At 43.1% G+C, this 23,945-nt stretch overlaps 1 protein-coding gene across 2 annotated transcripts in view; it reads left to right on the plus strand.

The window, feature by feature from the left end:
- Window positions 1–23,945, plus strand: part of CNTNAP2 (contactin associated protein 2) — a 1,139,689-nt gene that overhangs the window by 909,573 nt on the left and 206,171 nt on the right. The window lies entirely within an intron of this gene.

Below are 23,945 nucleotides of genomic sequence, written 5' to 3' on the forward strand. Positions count from 1 at the left end.
ACATTAGGGGTTTTTGGAGGCGAGGTACTCAGAGTTTACCTATTACTGCTAGGAGGCTAATTGCCAGTAATTATTTGGGTCAGTTCTGTTACCTCTTTTATTTATAGGAACAATTAATGATGTTCTTCATGTAGCTGGAATGATTCCAACTCTGTTTATTAGCATAAATGTAGGTGCAAGTAGTTGAGCTCGCCAGTCAGGGGCCATCTTTAATTATTCCACAGAGAATGCATCAGGACAAGTGACAATCCAGATTGAAAATTCCAAGAGCAGCCACAGACTGAAAGACTCATTTAAACTGTAAAGGTAAAGGTATCCCCTGTGCAAGCACTGAGTCATGTCTGACCCTTGGGGTGACGCCCTCCAGCGTTTTCTTGGCAGACTCAATACGGGGTGGTTTGCCAGTGCCTTTCCCAGTCATGACCGTTTACCCCCCAGCAAGCTGGGTCCTCATTTTACCGACCTCGGAAGGATGGAAGGCTGAGTCAACCTTGGGCCGGCTGCTGGGATCGAACTCCCAGCCTCATGGGCAAAGCTTTCAGACAGCTGCCTTACCACTCTGCGCCACAAGAGGCTCTTCATTTAAACTGTACCTTTACTCAAAAGCAGGGCCTGTTTTGTCCACTATTCTTTCAAGTAACTTGCATAGGACTGCAGTCTTGGGAGTAATCTCCTCTTAAAATCATTCTGGTTTTCTTTTGTGTAAGCATGAGAAAGATCAAGCTGCAAATGTGTTTCTCACATATTTGGTTCTTGCATTCTGTTATAATATAGAACAAACAACTGAATGTTCAGTTTATTTGGAAGAGTTGTTCATATTATCTGATAACTTTCTCCGACATACACTGGCTATCAAGCATTAATAGAGCCGTTTTATTTTATTTTATTTTATTTTATTTTATTAGCCCTGTAATGTTGTCAACTAGGCTTCAAATTCTACCAGCGTGTCACAAGTCTTGTATATCAGAAGATGTCAGGTGTTCATCAGATAAGCATTCCACTAATTAGTAGATTCTCATAATTCACAGGTGCAATACTCTTGTGAAGCATTTCAAGGGCCCAATGACATCACACTTGTGAATTGCAAATCCTTTCAGCTGCATTAACCTCAAGCTCACAGATTTCGCTGCAGCAAATTTACTGTCAGTTGTAAATTAAGACATGTTCTCAGTTTGAGATGCAAAAGAAAACCTCCTGATGTCTTGATCACAAAACCCATCCCAATTTGGTCAGGAAGCATCATTTCTGCCCCCCCCCCCAATAGAATTCATTACCATGACTAGTGGATTAAATGAACTGATCTCATTTTCCCAAACATACACCACAATCATTTGCCCTTGTCCCCATGAATGAGGTTCCTTATTCACAGATGGCAGGAAATGAATAATTAGTTATCATCATCCCCCTCACCCCCACTGCCAAAAAGCCCCATATGGAAAAGTGTATGGACAACATAATGGACTATCCAGCAGTGTAAAAGTGTGCCAAATTGCAAAATATGGCTGGAGAAATATCTCTCCCCTTCTGATCAGCAGCAGGAAAGTGCGGCCTAGCATGAGGGTACTTCCACTGGAGGATCTGGCCAACCTATTTTTGGTGGGGATTTTTCATATTCTTTTGGCCCCTAACGCCTGTTCAGTGGAAGCCACTCTGTTATCTGAAGCTGTCCAAACTCTCTCTCCTCCGTTTTCTCTGAAAACAAATCCCCAGAATTATTTGCAGTAAATTGGAGTTGCCTGTGCACCATAAAACAAATGGTAAAAACCATGCCATTGAACTTTGAGAGTATGACTAATTTGTAAATTGTGAAGGGCAGGCATATATAGCTATATGTAGAATAAACACAGCTCTTTTCTAAAGAAGAAGGAGGGTCGCTGTAACTGACTTCACTGACAACGATTAACAGCATAGCAATAGTAAGTGCTTTCCCCCGCTTTGGGTAGTAAGTAATTAGCCAGTCACACTAGACATTAAGGAATACAATTGATCATAATTTTTTCCCAGTGGATTTGAACTGGACTTATTTTGGAGCAGCCATTTCATGCAAAGAACTCAATGAATATGCAGAAGGCTCCAAGTTCCTTGGGCCAGAAAGCCATTGTGTTCTGCAGACTAAAGATAATCCCAATATTTAGGCTAATCAGACAGTCACTATATTTATTCCCAACTTGTTATAACAATCTCGGTTTGTATTGTTAGGAGTGCTGAATTTGCTATGCCACGTGAAATATAATGCTGATCCATATTTCGAAGGCGGGCTGTCATTATTTTTGCAGGCTCAGCATGCGCGCTCTCATATCTATGCAAAGGTACCCCCTTTCGTATGCAAGCAGCCCCTGCACATTCATCTAGCCTCTGTACCACGGACAGCAGTATTTCACTCACTTGTTTTCGAAGTTATTTTCCTGGCTTCTAAAATATCTGTTGTGATGCTTCCATAGGTGACTTTAACAGGACTATCTATGCTCACCTGTTCTTTATGGCTGGCGCCCTTTAAGTCTTTTTATCGCTCCATAGCCAATAACTTCTAGATATCTCCCATAATTTATTGCTTTTGTTTTAAACATTGCAAGACTCCTGTGATGCTGTTGGTTCTCTTCTGAAATAAACTACTGAGTTTTTTTTTGCCCAAGTTCTGAGTCTGCTTACTTGGGAGGTTTATCCCAGTGTTTTATTTGTATTTATTTATTTATTTATTTATTTATTTATTTATTTAGTTAGTTAGTTAGTTAGTTAGTTAGTTAGTTAGTTAGTTAGATTTTTATACTACCCTCCCTTGCAGCTCAGGGTAGTTTACAGTAAATTCATAGAACAATACAGAGAACGCATTATTAAAGTTTCTAGCATTTCAACCTAGTACATGACAACCTAGGCCTAGTCTGCACACAATAGATAATGCACTTTCAATGCACTTTAGAAGTAGATTTTCCTGTTCTGCACTGGAAAATCCAGCTGCCAAAGCGCATTGAAAGTGCATTATCCTTTGTGTGCAGACTAGGCCCTAGTCCACGCCTTCACAGGTCAATAGTTCAGGGGATTTTTGGAACTTCGACTCTATAGTGTCGTCTGGCTTTAACACTTTGGCCGTTCATGTGCTCCCTTTATATGCCACTTCCCCTGAAGTTATATAGCCCCACTTTTTCCATTGGGGCTGCATAGCTGTCCTTAATTGGAATGGTGTCAATGAAAAGTGAAGTAGACAACAGCTTATTGTGGCTATTCCTTTTTTGACCTCTGTAGTATTTTACAAGGGGAAAGGGGAGTCCTTAGACCAGGGGTAGTCAAACTGCGGCCCTCCAGATGTCCATGGACTACAATTCCCAGGAGCCCCCTGCCAGCGTTCGCTGGCAGGGGGCTCCTGGGAATTGTAGTCCATGGACATCTGGAGGGCCGCAGTTTGACTACCCCTGCCTTAGACCTTGGTACCAGGGCTCAAGTAATTTGAAAAGTTAGGGCACTTTAAGCATGAAATTTGTATTTTTATATAAGCAATTTGCAGACTAGGAACAGTAATCAGCGAGGGAAGAAATATGCTGATAAATGGCAATTAAAATGCTTATTTTACCTCAGTGTGTCCTTAAACACACTATACAATGCAAGTTTCATTCTTACTTTCTTTTACTTTCTTTTTTCCCTCTTATTAGCCACTCTGCTGGGAGATATTTGTTAGATAGCTCATATAACAACAGTTGCATTTTTTACTGGGAAACAGATTTGCCAGTAATGTTGCATCTGCAAATGTAATACCATAAACTTCTTCATTTCAATGGGGAAAGATTGACATTAAATATAGGTGTCAAGTGGAGAGCCTGATATCTGCAATGCCAAAAATGCATGGCTCTAGCAGCCAGAAAGTGCTCAGTTGGTGATTTTGATCATGTAGAGCAGTGGTCCCCAACCTTTTAATCACCGGGGACCACTCAATTTTACTGAGGCCCGGTGGGGGGGGGGTAGTTTACTCCTCTACTCTCAGCCACTGCCCTAACGCTCTCTGATCGCTATGGTAATGTTTAAACATCCCTTCAAAATAAGATACGGACACGCCACAACAATGAACAGAAGGAACGTTTTATTTTCATGGAAATTTTAACTCATGACAATGACAAATCAATGGGAACCCTGAGCTTGTTTCTCTGCAATGAGATAGTCCCATCTGGGAGTGATGGGAGACCATGACACCCAAAGTGTGTTGTAAAGGGCCGGGGGGGATGAAGTAAAGGGGGGGAGAAGGCGTCCTTCATGGCCCACCTCCAATTAGTCAAAGGACCACATGTGGTCCGCAGCCCACAGGTTGGGGATTGCTAATGTAGAGAATAGCATTGGCTAGAAAATAGTGTTGGCTTGTTCAACATGTCCATCCTTTAACTTTTTCTGCCCAGACATCTTCCATGTGAGTTACCTGCCCTGAGTTCAATGCATTTGGAAAGTATTTTCCCCCCTGCTTCCCCAGCACATCATGTACCTCCAGGCTTTCCCTAGTTTTTCTCTGGTCTTTCTTAAACTTGTTTTGCTCTAAAGTTCTGGGAAAGATTGCAACAAAGCCACAGAGAAAAACATACATCGCTAACAAGAATACAGTGGCCTCCTCAAGCACCTTCCAAAGTCTGGATAACCAGTCCTCCATCCTTCAGGTGAAAGTGAGACTTGGGCCCTTCTGGGAAATTGGGTATGTTACTGAAACTCACTTACTGTTAATGGCTGAGGAGAAAAGCCCCATTGACTTTAGTCTGCCTGTTCTATGTGCATGAGCATTTCCTACCTAAAACACCAAATAAAGCTCTATTCTTATAAACTCAACTTTCCTAGGTAGCTCAGGGCAGGGTGACAATATAACAATATTAGAATCAATAAAATCATTAAACTCATTTCAGTTCCCCCACTAGTTTTGACCAGGGGGGAGGGGTCAGAGTTCTTGGAGGAGACTTCCCTCAGTCCCCAACAGTGAGCCCAACACTTCTTGATGGTCTTTCTGGATGCCCACCATAACCTGGTGGAACAGCCCTGTCTTACTGGTTAAGGTCCTGCAGGGTCCAGATCTCTTTTGGAAGAACATTCCACCAGGCCAGGGCCAGGGCTGAAAAAGGCTGGTTGAGACCAATTTCACCTCCTTTGGGCTGGGGATCCTAAGCAGATTTTGGTCTGCCAATCTTAATGCCGTTAACACCAAAACCTGGAACCTGATCCCCAGCCTGGATTTAAGGATTTCGGGGTCCCGTAGCTCCAGAGCCAGTTTTAGCATTCATGGGGCCATAGCAGAGCACAACTATTTGAAGTGCATGCATGAGAAGTTCCTTAAAACTTGTCATATGTATTCGAAAAATATGTTCAAAATTGTGACACTTTGGAAATTTATGTTTGGGGGTGGAACATCTTGTATATTCCAACCTATCTTACCCCTAGCTATCTGTACCCCATCACCTTTCAGCGTCAGTTGCCCTCTTTCCTTCTGGTCACATAATATGGTTTAAGGCTTTTTGTTTTTCTTCTTCAGATTCAAGTATTCACGCATACAAGAGCTAATACCGTGAATAAAATGTCCTTGGTCTAAAAAGTACCACTGGATTCAGAGTTTGTTCTGCTCTTGGAGAATAACACATTGACCTACCTGAATCCCACACCATGTGGGTTCTGCTTATTTACAAAGATCCTCAGCAAATCAACCAACTTAGAGATCAGTGGCCTAACCATTGGATAAGGATAGAGGTGCCAACATCCTTCCTGTTGGCAGCTAAATACCCATCTGGCATGTCCTTCATTAACTCATACATTTTGGAATGATTATTTGTGTTTTTTTCTCCTATTATATAACCTGAGCAGGGGGTGAATTGTCAAGTGCTGCACTTCTTGAAACATACTACATTTGGTTTCTCTTATTTCTTAAGAATGAATTTGGTCTATATGAAGATCCACTCTATGAAGCATGCACTGTCAGAGAGTTGGAAAGCAAGGGAGAAGTTGTGTTAATTGGCAATCACCTGTCTTTTGTCAAGTCCCCTTTCCCCCCTGTTTCACAACTGTGGATTAAATGTGAGTACCTCCACCCAATATATGTGTTCCTAGCAGCCCAGATGCTCATTCAAAAAAAGAGAGCCAGTTTGGTGTAGTGGTTAGGAGTGCGGACTTCTAATCTGGCATACTGGATTAGATTCTGCGCTCCCCCACATGCAACCAGCTGGGTGACCTTGGGCTCACCACAGCACTGATAAAGCTGTTCTGACCGAGCAGGAACATCAGGGCTCTCTCAGCCTCACCCAACCCACAGGGTGTCTGTTGTGGGGAGAGGAATGGGAAGGCGACTGTAAGCCGCTTTGAACCACCTTCGGGTAGGGAAAAGCGGCATATAAGAACCAACTCTTCTTCTTCTTCTTCTATACTCATTTTTGAAGAATGCTCAATTACAACTCTTTTTCTTTATTAAGTTTCATTTTCCAGAGTCAGTGTAGGAGGAAAGCCAATTAAAAAAGAAACAACTTAAAATCTAAAGGAAAGCAAATCTTATTATTCTCCAAGGATCCTCCTCATCATAATTCCATTTTCTATACTGGGGAGGAGAATTTATCTTGCTTTGGAAAGCATAATTTGTCCTGTTTTAGTTGGTAATGTGTCACCTGGGGTAAGGTATTGCATCTATTTTTTGTAATGGTTAGATGTATTGATTCCATGCACAAGGTTGTAATGTGTCCCTTTCTGTATGCCAGATATATTCACAAAGAACTGCATACCCAATAGAGCTCTATGTAATTCTATTCTTTTTTGTAAATGTATTTATTTTAAAAAGATAAATAAATGTGTAGTAGAAATATAGGAGGAGTGTAGAAGAGAAAAAGGGTTTATGCATATGATCATTCAGAATTCACTTTAGACTACATAATATATTAAGCGAGCAAGCAGTGGAGGAAAAACACTCTCCCCAACTTCCTCCTCATAATCTTTACAATGATCCTTACATCAGCTATAATAATCAATCTATATTGCCACTGTATTTTTATTTTCATCATTACTGTGTATCCCAAATCACACACCTCATTAGATATTTGCTGTAAATGATAATATAGCAAAATGCATTGAAATTAAAATCCATTAGATATATATTAAAGAAAAAAGTGAATCAGGGCTATAACAAGCCTAAGGTCACCCAGCTGGCTGCCTGTGGTGGAGTGGGGAATCAAACCCAGCTCGCCAGATTAGAACCTACTGCTCTTAACCACTACACCAGTCACTTCTAACGAGAGCCACCAATCTGACCCTCTGATCTTATGTATCTCACTCCAACGTATTATGTTTATTCTGTTGGTTTTATATATTATAGTGAGAAATACTATTTAACTAGTAGCCTTTTTTTGATTGACTTTTGCTTTGTAAAGGCCTTTGTCTACATACAATCAATATAATACTAATAGTAATAATACATGCCCTGTTGTCCAATTCTAATTGGGTACCCCATGCACAAAATTTAGAAGAACATGTAACTCGTATGTGGCTGGCCGATTGTCTGGTATGATGGAGACTCTAGACCTAACCTGCATAATCTGTAATGTGTGAATATCATGGGCATTTCTGCACATTGGTAAAAATAACATTACGCCAGCTGAATGGCAAAGCACCAAATTTTATTGCATTTCCCAGCCCCTCCTCACTTTTTCTGCTGTCTCGCCTTTGTCTGCCACCTTTTCTTGCAACTCACCCTCCACAGCTGCTGGACATGGTAGAAGATAGTAGCATGCCTTATGCGCATCGCGCTTCTGCCTGTCAATCCAGGCAACCAATCCCCTTTCTCCACATTTTAAAGGTCCCGTAATGATTGCTTTTTTTTAAATTCATACTTCTTCTAATTTTTTTTAAAATTAATACTTCTTCTAATTTTTTTTAATTCATACTTCTTTGTTGCAATGCCTATGCATAGAAACATAGATGCATAGTGCTTTTTGACCGCCACCCATTATGGGATCATGAGTCTTTTGATAAATTAAAAAATTAATATTCCCGATTTTGGGGGGGGGGAGAAAACTTTCGAGAGGCCTATGTCAGGCCTGGGACTTTGGGATGAGAAGAGTCCAGCCATCCTGGCCCAGCTCCTCCCCACCCGTGGCCATGAGTACGGTGTCCTGGAAGAGCCAAAAAATGCTCCAGGTGGCTTCATTGTACTGTGCAGCATGGCAGAGCTGCCTGGGACATTTTTTTGTTTGGGAATGTAGAATTGCATCCCAACACATTACTGCGTAAACCAAAATGAGGGGGCGACACCCTGCAGCATGGCAGGACTTCACCATTCCAGCTCCCGTGCAGGAGCACAAATTTGGGGCAAACAAGATGCAACTGCAAAATGCTCCTCCATGCATGAGAGGAAGGAGCCAGAAAAACCTGCCCTTGCTCGAACACCCAGCGGCAGCCTGGCGCACTGACTCAGGTGCAGAAATCTCTCTCTCTCTCTCTCTCTCTCTTTGGTTGCAAGAACATGTCAAATCTGCCCAAGCGGAGACTTTGTCTTTCACTAAGCTCTCCACCCACCATCTCATCCATATTCATTCCCCCCTTGTTATCAGCTGCCAGAAGGATTATTTCTCTTGATACACAACATAGTCATTTGGGTTAATTGCTCTTGAACACTCTGAATAGTCTAAAAGTGTCTATATATGGCCCTGCTTCTTTTTTAGATTTAAGGATGCTCTTTTCAATCAGTCATCCCCTTACGATTTCAAATAGTCGCTAATTTAACAAAATTCCTTCCCCCATCCCTTTTCAGTATCTGTGTGCTTTTAAGAGGCAATATGTTTGAAGTTGTCTCTTTTTCTACTTCATAAACTTTATTTTACTCCCCCAAATCTTTCTTTCCCCTGCCCCCCTCATCTGTGTGAACTCCAGTTTCTACTTCTGGGGTAATCTTTGTAGAAATTCCAGTGGTTATCCACTGGATTCTGAGGGCCAATTTTGTTAATTACTGATCTCATTGGACGTGTAGATTTAGAGCAGGGGTAGTCAAACTGCAGCCCTCCAGATGTCCATGGACTACGATTCCCACGAGCCCCTGCCAGCAAATGCTGGCAGGGGCTTGTGGGAATCGTAGTCCATGGACATCTGGAGGGCCACAGTTTGACTACCCCTGATTTAGAAGAAGAGAACAATTCTTGGGTTCTCCCGAGAGCCATTTCTTAAAAGTGCTATTTCTTCCATCCTTTTTCCTTCCTCACCATATACAGCTGGAACATAGATACCTTTTAAGAATCAGACAAGTGAGTGGAAGAGAGGTCAACATAGCCTCCTAGACCCTCCAGGTATATAAGCAGTTTATTTCCAAACCTCAGTGGTTGGCAGCCTTCACCTTCATGAGGCTCCAGGGCTGAAGCAGAATGCCTTTGTGGAGGTACCTTCAGGGATCTTTTACATTCATATGATGGTGGTGCCATGATCGTTATACCTCCTTAGTTCTCGCCCACTGAAATTCATGGGACTTAAGAGTGCTTAATGGCTGCTGAAACCTGATCTAGACAATCAGACTAGCTGGATATCATCAGATTTTAGAAACGAGGAAGGGTTGGCCCCGGTTACCTGGATGGGAGACCACCAAGGAAGACCAGTGTGGCTATGAAGAGGCAGGCAATGGCTATGAAGAGGCCATCACCATCTTATTTTCTCCTGTGTGATCAACTGGTGGGAATATCACCTCAACATTGTGCTCTTTCCAAGCATGACTCAGGGGGCTCCCAAATCTTTTCCAGCAATTATGCCTCGGATTAACCATATGCAATGCTGTGCAAACCTTTCACCTTTGAATTGGATCAAAGGAAAACATCCTCTGTTCTGAGATCCAGTGTGTTGTAGTGGTCAAAAGACCCTGAACTACTCACAGTTCTCTTAGAGCTGTTCTTCCAGAGCAGTTCTCTCAGAGCTCTCTCAGCCACACATACCTCACAGGGACCGATTATGCATGGGCTGGAATACCCAAGATGGCAGCGACAGGGCTTTGGGGGAAATCCCCGATTATGCTTGGCGTTGCTGCCATTCCGGGTGCTGCCGAGTGCTGGCCCAACCCAAGCCCTTGGAAGGCCCACGTTAAGGAAACGCGGATCCTTCTGCATTCCCAGGTCCACCATGTGCGCAGGTGAGGGCTAGGTTGGGCTAGCCCAGTGCATGATCAGAAGAGCCGGGCCCAACCTACAGCATCCCTGCAGGGACGCCTCTCGCCCCTGCCAGCTCTGCAGCTGCACAGAGCTGACAGGGGCATCCCCCCACCCCCACCATGGTGGGAGAGCAGCATGCTGCTTCCCGTATTGTGCAGTGGGGCATGGTCCCACTTCTCCCCCCACTGCTGTGGAGTGCTCCCGGCACTTCCAGCCTCACGTTGCATGCGCGGGGCCATTGCATCAGGGCAGCCAGCGTGTGCCAAGGGAGCCCTTCCTCATGCGCACACAGGGAATGGCGGGGCTTTTTGCCCCACCGCAATGGAACGGTAGCAGCCTGGTGGGGCTTCCGCCGTGCATAATAGGTCAGGGTGTCTGTTGTGCGGAGAGGAAGGGAAAGCTGTTTTGGAACTCCTTTGGGCAGTAAAAAGTGGGTTATTAAAAAACAGCTGTTGTCTCTCTTCTCATTTGAATCAATAGAGCAGATGCAAGTATAGCTCTGGGGAGAGCACCCATGGGGACATTCTGCTAGCAGCCAAATCAAGGAGGAGTCTGCCGGCAGCCAAATCACTGCCTTCCAAGTGAGGGAGCTTCATGTTTCTCCTTCTGTACCCCTTTATGGCTCAGCATAGCTGCCTGCACCAAAGGTTGCAGAGATGGGGCATGCAAATGCTCCCCTCCCCTGCTCACGGCTGTTTCCACAGTAGGGACACCTAGAAGCATCTTACTGCTTATGCGTGGAAGGACGATGCAATAGTGGATTTTATGAGCCAAACATTAGCAGAATATGATTGAATGGACAAATCTCACCATGTTTCTGTCTTACAGTTCTTGGAGTTCGTGGAACTAGCAGGGTGCGCCTTGTGAGCTAAGAATCCATTTTTATCCATCTTAAGACCTATTAAATTGGGCATGATCAATCTTTAGATCTCTAGATATTTTCTAGATAAATTTTGATTTTTGCTTTAACACACTTTCTTAATTCCTATTGTTAAGCCATTCATCAGCTTTTAAACATTCCATTATTTGGTAAGTTATATTAGGTACTTGTTGTGGCCTACCTTTCCTGTATTACTTTGGTGCAAACAGGTTTATTTTGTATTTTATTTTTATTGCTCTGCTGTAATTCTATAATAAACGTACTACTATCACCATGTCCCATCTCCCTTGCAAGGCTGGCTCCCTTGGCCCCATTAAATAACAACAAAGCATCCCAAGGAGACAGGAACAGGGACAGGGTTGGTTTGCAGGTGTCCTTATCTGCATAAAACACCAAATCTCTCAGCTCATTACCTACTTCTTCTAGGCGATATTTGAATTTAGCACCCAAAGGCCATATTTCATCAAAACTCACTAGCTCACCAAGTTCATAGTGAAGGGGCTTCAATGAGGACAGGCTAAGAGAAAACAGGCACCCCGAAAGAAAAATCTCTGGTTTTGCTGTGTCTGCGCATCCTTCTTTTGCCTCTGGTGAAAAGATCTTGCAGATTTTGGTATTATATCAAAAACCCACAGCACTTATTTGACCCAAGAGGCAAAAGAACTATTTGTTTCTTTGACATCAGGCCCTTCCACTTGGTACAAGGGGATTCTCCGACGTGGTTTTACATTACTGTATCGGTAATAAACAGACTGATCCCTGGGTGGATAATGAGGCAGGGTCATTCACAGTCAAGGTAGGTCTCTTCGCCGATCTAGGGGAATGCTGCAGGGATACAGGAAAATATGGATTCTGTGAACCAACAGAAAACATTTGAAGTGTAAAGAGATCTAGCGTGATGTAGCAGTCAGACTAGAGCTTGGAGACCTGGATTCAAATGTCCACCCTCCCAATAAGCCCACTGAGGGACCGGAAGCCATCCACACACGAGCTCTTCCTCAGATGGTAATATTAAGTACTCAATCGTTGCCACTCTTCAAATGAGCCACTACAGATAATGTCATCAGAAGAGCTATCATATCCAATACTTCTGAAAGGAAGCATTTGGCTGAGTATTAAGTGTTATGGCTGCAGGTAGAAATCACTTGCATACACTTGTATCATAGAATCATAGAATGATAAAGTTGGAAGAGACATCATGGGTCATCTAGTCCAACCCCCTGCACTATGCAGGACACTCACATCCCATTCGCTCATCCACTGTCACCTGCCATCCCCTTGAAGCTTCACAGAATCAGCCTCTCCGTCAGATGGCTATCCAGCCTCTGTTTAACAATTTCCAAAGATGGAGAATCCACCCCCCCCCCCCCGAGGAAGCCTGTTCCACTAAGAAACCGCTCTAACTGTCAAGAACTTCTTCCAGATGTTTAGACGGAATTTCTTTTGAATTAATTTCATCCCATTGGTTCTGGTCCCTCCCTCTGGTTCATGGCTGCTCGGAACAAAGCCAGAAGGACGGAGCAGAGTGGCAGTGCTCAGACATGGTTGCAGGAGCAAAGAATTCACTTGGAAACTGAGAAGACAAAAAGTGTTGGAGATAACTATGGTGGATCCAAAGCACTGCCAGGAGAGAACCTCAATGGAATAAACTATGATATCAAAAGATCCATTGCCAGAATATTTTATTCTTCAATCCAATCTTTTATCAGACAGATCTTCTCCAAACATCGATTTACCTATGGTTGGATTATCGAAGTTCATATCAGTCCCAAAAATAAGGGCATAATTGTGGCTCACCAACTCAAAGGAACATTCTTTATAAACATACTTGATTGAAAACTAGCCTGAAACTGCTGGCAATTTGCAATTTATATTGAAAGAAAATTACAACACTGCGGAGAGACATTAGCACCAGATGGACTGAAGAATAAAAAGACCAGATCGAAGAATAATACATTTTAGCAATGGGCCTTTTGATATTATAATTTATTATATCGATGTTTCCAAGCCAACAATACAGGATTAAAAAATATATATTTTGGACTGCCCTGTACTTCCTTGTTTATTTGTGGGGAGGAAACCTGAGAGGGCAGAAATCCCCTGCCTGCCTTCCCTGCTGCAACCCGCTATTCCTTCTATGATTTTGTTCCCAGAAATCAAGAGATTCTCAGGAGCAGTGCTGGGGGGGGGGAGGGGAGCAGGGATCTGCAGTGAGAGGGAGAATCACCGACTCTTGTTCAGTAAGCAGCTGTGGCATTCCCATTGGTGGAAGATCCAGTCTAATTCATTTTTAATTGGAATTTCCTGAAGATCTGGAATGGGAAGGATTTGAATGTTTTCAAAGGAGTCTGCTTAGCTGTCTTTAGCTCAGCTGTAACCAAAAAGAGAGAGAAAGCACATTTTAATGTTCTCCCTCTCTTCTCTGCCAACTCTACATTGTCAGAAGAAGATACTGTATTATCTTATGGAGCAGCATCCCAAAATAAAAAGAGCTAATCTGTACTGCGACAGTTGCAAGGTAGCTTAGGCTTTTCACAGCCAAAGACAAAGCACCATAATAAGAGATGAATCCCATTTCTTTAAGGAGATTCATAAAACCGCCCAAGACAAGACTGGAGGCTTGAGCACACTAGAAACAATGTTCAGACAGCTCATTTTATCTGCTTGTCTTTTCATGCGAGCAGGGAAGGATGGATAATAGTTCCATATATCCTACAGCAGTTTTGGCTGGTTCCCCCTTGTCTTTTCTTACTGGGCTTCGGTTTGGGTTTTTTTCCCCCCAAGCCATATAGATAGATTCAAGTGGGTAGCCATGTTGGTCTGAAGCAGCACAACAAAACAAAGTCAGAGTCCAGTGGCAACTTTAAGACCAGTCTGAGGAAGAGTGCCTGCACTCGAAAGCTCACACCTTGAATAAATCTTTGTTAGTCTTAAAGGTGCCTCGGGACTCTGATTCTGTCTTGTTGCCCAAGCCGTATATTAGCCACAGATAGGCACAATGCAGACCTAGCAGTATACAGGTTGAATAACAAGCAACTGCCTGCATGTCCTATCATACTTCCGAACAGAGATGTCGTTTTTTATATATTTATTTATCAATCATATGGTGGGTGTATAAGATACCCGGGAGATCCTAAGATTGTCTAGAGGTGTACATTTGCTCTGGTGTACATTTGCTCTTGATTTTTCACATGGCCTGATAACATGGTACCTGTGATCCAGTATCATCAGTTGATACTTTTGTAACCTAGTTGAATTTACCAATCAGATCAAGGTCCCCACTCCTTCCAACTGTTCCTTGGATTTAATTCTGTTTCAAGATCCAGCCAGGTTGAGGTTTAGACTGATCCTTTTATGTGTGAAAGGATTCATCAACATCTGGCTAGGTTGTTACAACAACCAAAAATGCAAGGTTTCACAAATGTACCTTATGATAGACCACACCCATCATGCCAAAGGGCTTGCCCACTAAGTGTTACCCAAACTAGATATTAACAACAACAACAACAACAACAACCTTTATTGGCATAAAAATAAGACAAAGAATACAGTCAATTGGTTCTTAAATTCACGCAGCTTAATTGCCATTTGTAAGAATTTAGCCACTTTATCAATTGTATCTGGATCCTGATTGGAGAGAAGGAACTGTACCTTGCCTTTATCAGAGTAGCCCATACATTTAACTAGGAGTGAGTCTAGAGCTTTAGCCTGAATGGCATTGTATATGGGGCGGTAAAAAAAAAAAAAACATGCTGTATGGTTTCTATAGAACCTTGTTTCCATAGGCAGTGTCTCTGTATGTAAGGGATCTTCTGAAATCTCCCCGTCATAACTGCTGATGGGAGGATGTTAAACCTGGTGAGGATAAAAGCCCTGCGTTGCTGGGGAATAACAAGATGGGGAAAATAGAATGCTAATTTATCAGATGGAACTAGATATTAAGAACTAGTTTGTGGATTTTAACAATGCAAGAATGTTAACAACATGTTCTCCACAAGTATTTAGGGGGTTCCCTTCAGAAACTAAATAAACTAGCCCAAATTAATTGGAATATTGTTTTAATAAGAAGAACTTTAAAAGCCTCACAAACAAGTACTTTACAAACTTTATTGGTTGATATGATCATATATGACAGGGGTAGTCAAACTGCGGCCCTGCAGATGTCCATGGACTACAATTCCCATGAGCCCCTGCCAGCATTGACTCATGGGAATTGTAGTCCATGGACATCTGGAGGGCCGCAGTTTGACTACCCCTGATATATGATCATGTTGACCTGCTCCCTCCTCCTAAAATGGCCAATGAAGGGCCTGGAGGGAGTCAGAAGAGAAGTGGCCCCGGGTGAGCATGTATATAGCTCTGCTGCTTCCCAACTATACTCTGCCCAATCGTGCCACTTCTGGGCTTTCTCAAAGCCTGAATAATCTTTCAGGGGTTTCTCAACAGTGAAAAAGTTGAGGAAGGCTGGTCTAGAGTGCTGTTGCATTGAATAGACAATGCCAAGCTTGATAACCAACAGAGGTGACCGTGTGCGCTCATCACAAAACCCTCCTCAAGTAGGTAAGTGATAGAAACAAATTCTGCATCTGATGAATCAGCCTCACCTCCCTCCCCCTCCATTTGACTTTCCAAGACAGACAATGTGGAACCAGAATAGTAGCCAGATCCAAATGTTTCCTAATATTGCTGTCATTAATGTCTCGATTTGGATTGATTCTAACAACAATATTAAAATAGGGTGTCGTCTGTCCAGGACTGATGAGATAATGTCTGACTGTCCAAGTTGCTCTTCTGGAATCTGTGCCTTTCTGCTTCAAGCTCTGCTTGGTTTATCAGGACAATGGCACAAATAATTCATGAAGCGGAACTTTCAGCGTGTTTGAAAAATGCAAGTCAAACAATGCGTCTGGCATCTTTCATAGCTTAGCATTTGCTTTGCTGTTAGCAATAGAGAAGAGCTCTGACTGACATCAAAGTAAAATGGACTCTCCTGCACGGTGTAATAAAGGAAATAAAATGAAAAGTGAAAAATGTTGTGCTACCTTTTGAGTAAAACAGAATTAGAAATAAGAGCTATGCAGTGTAAGAGTTTCTCATATGCACCAGGGCAGAAGAGGTTCTGAAAAAAGAAAATGGACATTGAGTGGGATCCAGACAGCTTTGTCAGGGGATCTCAGCCCTCACCCTACGAAAAACCCATATGGAAGTCACGTCTCATGATTCATAGCACAGCCTTCCTTGTGCACCAGCAGAAAAGTTAGCTGGATTTAACCCCATGCCTTCAAAACAATGGGGAAGGCATTGGCAAACCACCCTGTATTGAGTCTGCCATGAAAACGCTAGAGGGCGTCACTCCAAGGGTCAGACATGACTCGGTGCTTGCACAGGGGATACCTTTACCTTTACCTTTTACCTTCAAAACAAGGAAATGGGATAACTAGAGTAATTCCTATGATCAGCCACTGTTTGCAGAATTAGTCTCAATTAGCCCACTTTAGGGTTAAGGGAAGGCAGAAACCCAACAAACAAAAAACTATCCTTGAATCCTTCAGCATTTTCTTGGCCTCCAAAGTACTTTTTTTCAGGGCTGAAAGTGAACATTTTTTCCAGTTCCTACCAAAGTTCGTCTGGGATTTGAATCACTAGGAGTGGCTGGGAATGGCAGGGAATTATTTTAATCTCACCAGTCATCCCCAGAATTCAGAGCACCACACAAAGCTCTCCCCTCTTGCATTTTATTTTCACCACAATCCTGTGAGATCGGTTAGACTGAGAGAGTGCCTGATCCAAGGTCACCCAGTGAAACCTATGGCTGATTTCTATTGGGAACGTGATAGTTCTAATCTGCTGGAATATGCAAGGCCTATAGTGTGCATGCTTCAACAGAATATGAAGAATAACCAACAGAGGGCACCAGAGGAGAGGTGTAATTTAGATCAGGAACTTCTGGGTATTTTCCAAATAATCTCATCCTGTATCCAGGGCCTAGTCTGCACACAATAGATAATGCACTTTCAATGCACTTTAGAAGTAGATTTTCCTGTTCTGCACTGGAAAATCCAGCTGCCAAAGCACATTGAAAGTGCATTATCCTTTGTGTGCAGACTACGCCCTGATTGGCCCAATTGGAGACTTCCTGATCCTTTGAACCCACTTCCCTGCTTGTTGCCACCAGATGAAAAAGACAGTTTCTTTTAGGACAATTTTTCTTCTCCCTCTTTACCCAGTTATTTTTCTTCTGAATAAAACTTTATTCTTTAAGAAGCTGCTGCTCTGCTCATCTGCATATTTAAGCTCTGCCAACATAATCTACATTCATTCTAAACCCTACATTGTGCTGACTCTCAAATATATGTTCATCTAGCATACTTGAGGCACATTCATTTCAAATATCAGTGATCGACATGGGATAGACATGGTAAAGGTAAAGGTAAAGGTATCCCCTGTGCAAGCACCGAGTCATGTCTGACCCTTGGGGTGACGCCCTCCAGCGTTTTCATGGCAGACTCAATACGGGGTGGTTTGCCAGTGCCTTCCCCAGTCATTACCGTTTACCCCCCAGCAACCTGGGTAATTTTACCGACCTCGGAAGGATGGAAGGCTGAGTCAACCTTGAGCCGGCTGCTGGGATCGAACTCCCAACCTCATGGGCAAAGCTTTCAGGCGGCTGCCTTACCACTCTGCGCCACAAGAGGCTCAATAGACATGGTAGTGATCGTGTTTGCTTTGAGTTGATTTTGAGTTTAATTTTGGCTTCAGGGACTAAAATTATCAGTCCATGGCCACACAGCCCGGAAAACCTACAACAGCCATTTGACTCTGGTCATGATAATTCATTCTTCCCCAAACTCCCAGCATCCCATCTGTCCTTAAGTCTCATCAGCCTGACAAGGACGGATTGGGGGTCAAGGGTAAACCACATACAATGCCCTTGGGGAAAGGATGGGATACAAACCAAGTGAGCCGATAACAAAGTCTAATGTGTTTCTTTTGAAAGTAGTTTCAGAAGGGTAGCCATGTTATATCAAAATTAAACAGGAATACAGTAGCACCTTAAAGATGACAATAAGTGTTGCTAGTCCTTAAAGCAAGCTATCTCATCCAGGGTCTTGTGAAACTAAGGGGTTTCTTAATGGAAGAGTCATTAACGGGTGGGTGTTAATTAATTATATATATATATATATATATATATATATATATATATATATATATATATATATATATATATATATATATATATATATATATATATATATATATATATATTTCTTAATTTGTTAATCAGTTGATATGGCCATATATGGGCACATTGACCTACCCACCCCTCCCTAAACTGGCCAATGATGGGCCTGGAGGGGGTGGGAAGGGGAGGGTCCCTGGGTGGGCGTGACCACAGCTCTGCTTCTCAACCATATTCTGCAATGATTGTGCCACTTCTCGGGTTTCTGAAAGCCTGAAGAATGTTTCAGGGGTTTCTCGATGGTAAGAAATGTCGAGAAAGGCTACCTTGGGGTATTCCTGAATTGTTCTTATATTTTGAGGGGCCATTTTAAATCTTCTGGATGGCAGGATCGCTGTGCCTAATCCATCTAGTACATATTTTAACAAGCCACTCAAAAGCTATTGGAGCATAGGAAACCTGTGAATTAGAAATCTATACAGTGCTGGAAGTAAGGATGTGTTCACCCCTCTTAGAAAATCATTCGAGTAGAAAGACCCAGATATGATTGAAAAGGAATGGATTTTCACGTGGGTTTTTTTTGTTTGGTTTTGTTTTTTATTTGGCTTAAATTATTAAAAGTAATTGGAATCTTAGCATATAATAGTTCTTGCTGTGCTGTCAGGTATTGATTTTGCTGAGCCTTTGGGGTTGCTCCTCGAAACAGTGGATAAATACAGTCTTGAAATAAAGCTCTCTTTCTATTCGGCCATGCATGCGCTTTGGGTGGGGGCAGGAGCGGAATAAATATTCAGTCCAATCATTTTGGGTTTGTGTTCATGAAGAATACTGTAATTAAAACCAAATACGCAACTTCCCCATGAAGACTGTCAGGAGGCAGATGAGACATGTAAACAGAGAAGCGGTAACCTTGGTAGAACCTTGCCAAGATCAGATGAATTTCACATTTGAAAAATAAGTAGGTACTAAACAAACAAACATAAAATACAGTCTGCCTTCTGTTGCTTGTGCTTACCAAGGCCCCATCATCCGCCCACTGCCTTTGCCATGGCTTGGCAGAGCAGTGTTGGGAGAAATTGTTGTCACAAACCATAGAGTTTGGGGAGAGGGATCCTAGAGTGTCACATGAATGCAATGATGTTACTTCCAGGTTTTGGCCAGAAGTATTGTAGCACCACTGGTGTAACATCATTCCCTCAACCCCTGCCCCTTGTGTCTCCTAAAGGTAAAGGTAAAGGTATCCCCTGTGCAAGCACCGGGTCATTTCTGACCCTTGGGGTGACACCCTCTAGTGTTTTCATGGCAGACACAATATGGGGTGGTTTGCCAGTGCCTTCCCCAGTCATTACCGTTTATCCCCCAGCAAGCTGGGTACTCATTTTACCGACCTCAGAAGGATGGAAGGCTGAGTCAACCTTGAACCAGCTGCTGGGATTGAACTCCCAGCCTCATGGGCAGAGCTTCAGACAGCATGTTGCTGCCTTACCACCCGGCGCCACAAGAGGCTCTTTTGTCTCCTACTGATTGCCAAAGACTACTAAATCTGTATACATGATAGCCACTTCCCAACATGCTATTACACTTGGTATCACAAGATGAGGGGAATGGACCACTGACTCACTCTCCCATCTTCCCCGCACCCCCCGCTAGCCTGAGCAGCCTCGAGCCTCAACCCAAGACCCCGCCATGAGCTGCCTGAGGCTCAGCTTCCTACGAGGCTCTTTAACTGCTTCCCTCACGTGGCCCCAAGCAGGTGCTGCTCAGCCACGGGCGCCTACTGGTGGGGGCTGCAGGTGCCAGGCTCAGTTTCCCCCGACAGGCTGATGTCACCCAGACCCCCCTCTCAGCAGGCTCTGCTTTAAGAAGAGAGGATTATGGTTTGCTTATAGAGGAAGCGGTGGGTGTCACGGAGACACGTTCTAAAAGCACAAAAATAATAAATTGACTCCGCCAGAGAGGCTTTTAAAAAAAGTTTAAACATTGTTTTTTACTCCTATGGATTTCAGCATGAGAAGTTAAAACTAAAATAAAGCAGGTTGAATTGAATCAATGGGACTCAGGTGTCCTTAATGCTGGCCAGTTGTAGCCTTGGCCCAGTATGACACAGTGGTCAGAGGGTCAGACTAAGATCTGGCAGACTCAAGTTTGAACCCCAACTCTGCCATGGAAGCTGAATGGGTGGCTTTGGAACTGTCACAAACTCTCCACCCAGCTTTCTTGCAGCCGGCTTGGTGTAGTGGGTAAGCCTCTAAATTGGAATACCAGATTTGATTCCCTACTTTTCCACATGCCGCCAGCTGGGTGATCCTGGACTAGTCACAGTTCTCTTAGTGATTTTGTGGGGAGAGGAGGGGAAAGGTATTTGCAAGCTGCTTGGAAACACTTGAGGCTTGCTGGGTGACCTTGGGCCAGTCAGAGCTCCCTTAGAGCTCTCTCAGCCCCACCTGCCTCACAGGGTGTTTGTTGTGGGGAGAGAAAAGGGAAGATTATTGTAAGCCGCTTTTGAGACTCCTTCAAGTAGTGAACAGCGGTGTATAAAAACAATTCTTCTTCCTCACAAGGTTGTTGTGAGAATATAATGGAGAAGAAAAAAGGAGAGGATCCCCTGTGGGAAGAAAGGCTAGTTATAAGTAACATTATTAAATAAATATTTAAGAACTTTTTATGGAAACCAGAAATGTTAGCAATTCAATTGAGTACTGGTGATTGGGGATTCCTTGCTAAGAGGTGTAGAAGCCGAAGTGTGTAGAGCAGACTTGTTGTCTCGAGAGGTCTGCTGCCTACCTGGTGCACGCATCAAGGATGTGACAGAATGGCTGGACAGGCTCATCAGGCCTACAGATCATTACCCCTTCCTTCTCATCCATGTAGGAACAAATAATACTGCCCAGCAGAACATGGAACATATTTTAAAAGACTTTGTGGATCTGGGGGAAAAGGTAAAGGACCTGGGAGCACAGGTTGTGTTTTCATCGGTCCTTCCTGTAAGTGGCCGAGGCAGAGGAAGAGAGAGAAAAAATATGCAAGTAAATGACTGGCTACATCAATGGTGTTGACGAGAACAATTTGGATTTCTGGATCATGGTCAACGATGTCAATATGAGGGGCTATTATCAGGAGATGGTGTGCACCTCACAAGGGATGGAAGAAGTATTTTTGGGAGAACCCTTGCACACCTGGTGAAGAGGGCTTTAAACTAGACACAAAGGGAGAGTGAGACGTAAATTCAGAACTTGGTGTGATGGCAAGATCTGAAGATGAGAAGATCTCAAATCTACAGGGAATGTTACATAAGCAGGGAACTACTAGCTTACAAGGAAGTTCAAAAACCAAAACCATGAGGCACACAAAGGATGGACTACGATGTCTCTACACTATTGCGCAGAGTATGGGAAACAAGCAGGAGGAACTAGTAGTCTTAATAGAGGAAGGGGGCTATGACCTAATAGGAATCACAGAAACTTGGTGGGATAATACTCACAATTGGAATACTAAAATTGAGGGGTACAATCTATTCAGAAGGGACAGACAAGAAAAGAAGGGTGGAGGTGTAGCAATATATGTTAGGAATCTTTATATTTGTGAAGAAATACAGGTATCCGAGCATGAAAGTTCAATATATTTGGGTAAATATAAGAGGAGTAGGAAATACTCCAATTATTGTGGGGGTCTGCTATAGACCACCAAGCCAGTCAGAGAACTTGAATGAGATACTGCAAGACCAAATTACACAATTTTCAAAAACGGGGGAAACAGTGGTCATGGGTGACTTCAATTACCCAGATATCTGTTGGAAGACCAACTCTGCTAAAAATGCAAACTCCATTAAATTCTTAACTTGTCTTGCTGACAGCTTCATTTCCCAGAAAGTAGAGAGGGGAACCAGGGGCTCTGCTATTTTAGGCTTAATTCTCATCAATAGGGAAGAACTGATAGATGAGGTGGAAGTAGTGGGTACACTTGGTAGCAGTGACCATGTGCTTTTGGAATGTTCAATCGTGGGAAAGAGAAAACCTTTACGTAGTCGTACGTATAGACTGGACTTCAGGAAAGCTGATTTTCACAGACTTAAAGGTATGTTGCGTAGAGTCCCTGGTCAGAAAGACTTAAAGAGATGGGAGTTCAAGAGGGCAGGGAGCTTCTTAAAAGTGAAATACTGAAGGCTCAAACACAAGCAGTTCCTTTGAGAAGAAAAGATGGAAGGAGCCTAAGGAAGCCATGTTGGCTCCATAAGCCATTGTCAAAAGATTTGAGGAATAAAAAAAAGGCATTTAGGAAATGGAAGGAAGGCCTTATTACCAAGGATGAATATAAACAAATAATCAATAATTGTAGGGGGAGTGTTAGAAAAGCTAAAGCTCAATATGAGCTTAGGCTAGCAAGAAATGCTAAACATAACAAAAAAAAAGGCTTCTTTAGTTATATTTCAAGCAAGAAAAAGAACAGGGACACCATAGGACCACTGCGAGGAAAAGAAAGTGAAATAATAACACCTGATGACGAGAGGGCTGAACTGCTTAACTCCTATTTCTCCTCGGTCTTCTCTTGTGAGGAAAATAGTGATCAATGTGGCAAAAACATAACACAACGCGGGGGACGGGAATGGTGGCCTAGGATCACGTTTGGAACAGTCCACAAACTTGCAGATGTCATCTCTGAACCTCTGTCCATTATTTTTGACACTTCTTGGAGAACAGCTGAGGTGCCAGATGATTGGAGGCGGACAAATGTTGTCCCCATCTTCAAGAAAGAGAAAAAGGAGGATCCGGGTAATTATTGACCCGTCAGCTTGACATCTGTAGCTGGCAAAATTTTGGAACAAATCATCAAACACTCGGTCCTTGAGCAGCTGGAAAGGAGAGCTGTGATTTCTAAGACTCAGCATGGGTTTCGCAAGAACAAGTCATGTCAGACCAACTTTTATCTCTTTTTTTGAGAAAGTGACTACCTTGCTGGATCAGGGGAATGCCATGGACATAGTTTATCTGGATTTCATTGAAGCTTTTGTTAAGGTTCCACCTGATATTCTTGTTTACATGTTGGTAAAATGTGGTATGGATCCTAATTCTGTCAGGGGGATCAATAACTGGCTGACAAATCATACCCAGAGGGTACTTGTTAATGGTTCCGCATCTTCTTGGAAAAGAGTGACAAGTGGAGTATCCCAAGGATCTGTCCTGGGGCCTGTGTTGTTCAGCATATTTATAAATGATTTAGATGAGGGATTAGAGGGGATACTAATTAAATTTGCAGATGATACTAAACTGGGAGGGGTAGCAAACACAACTGAAGACAGCAACAGAACACGGGATGATCCTGATAGGCTCGAGAAGTGGGCTAAACTGAATAAAATGAAGTTCAATAGGGACAAATGTCAAGTTCTGCATTTAGGTAGGAAAAACCAAATATACCAATATAAGATGGGGGAGACTTGGCAGTAGCATGTGCAAAAAGGTTCTAGGAGTCTTAGTAGGCCATACATTGAACATGAGTCAGCAGTGTGACTCGGTGGCTAAGAAGACAAATGGGATTTTGGGCTGTATCAAACCGAGTATCATGTCCACTTCATGGGAGGTGATGGTACTGCTTTATTCTGCTCTGGTTCGGCCTCATTTGGAGTCCTGTGTTCAGTTTTGGGCACCCCAATTGAAGAGGGATGTTGACAAACTGGAATGTGTCCAGAGGAGGGCAACAAAGATGGTGAGGGGTTTGGAGACCAAGACGTATGAAGAAAGGTTGGGGGAGCTTGGTCTGTTTAGCCTGGAGA

This window comes from Paroedura picta, chromosome 11 (genome assembly GCF_049243985.1).
Source record: "Paroedura picta isolate Pp20150507F chromosome 11, Ppicta_v3.0, whole genome shotgun sequence".
In the NCBI taxonomy this organism is placed as follows: Eukaryota; Metazoa; Chordata; class Lepidosauria; order Squamata; family Gekkonidae; genus Paroedura; species Paroedura picta.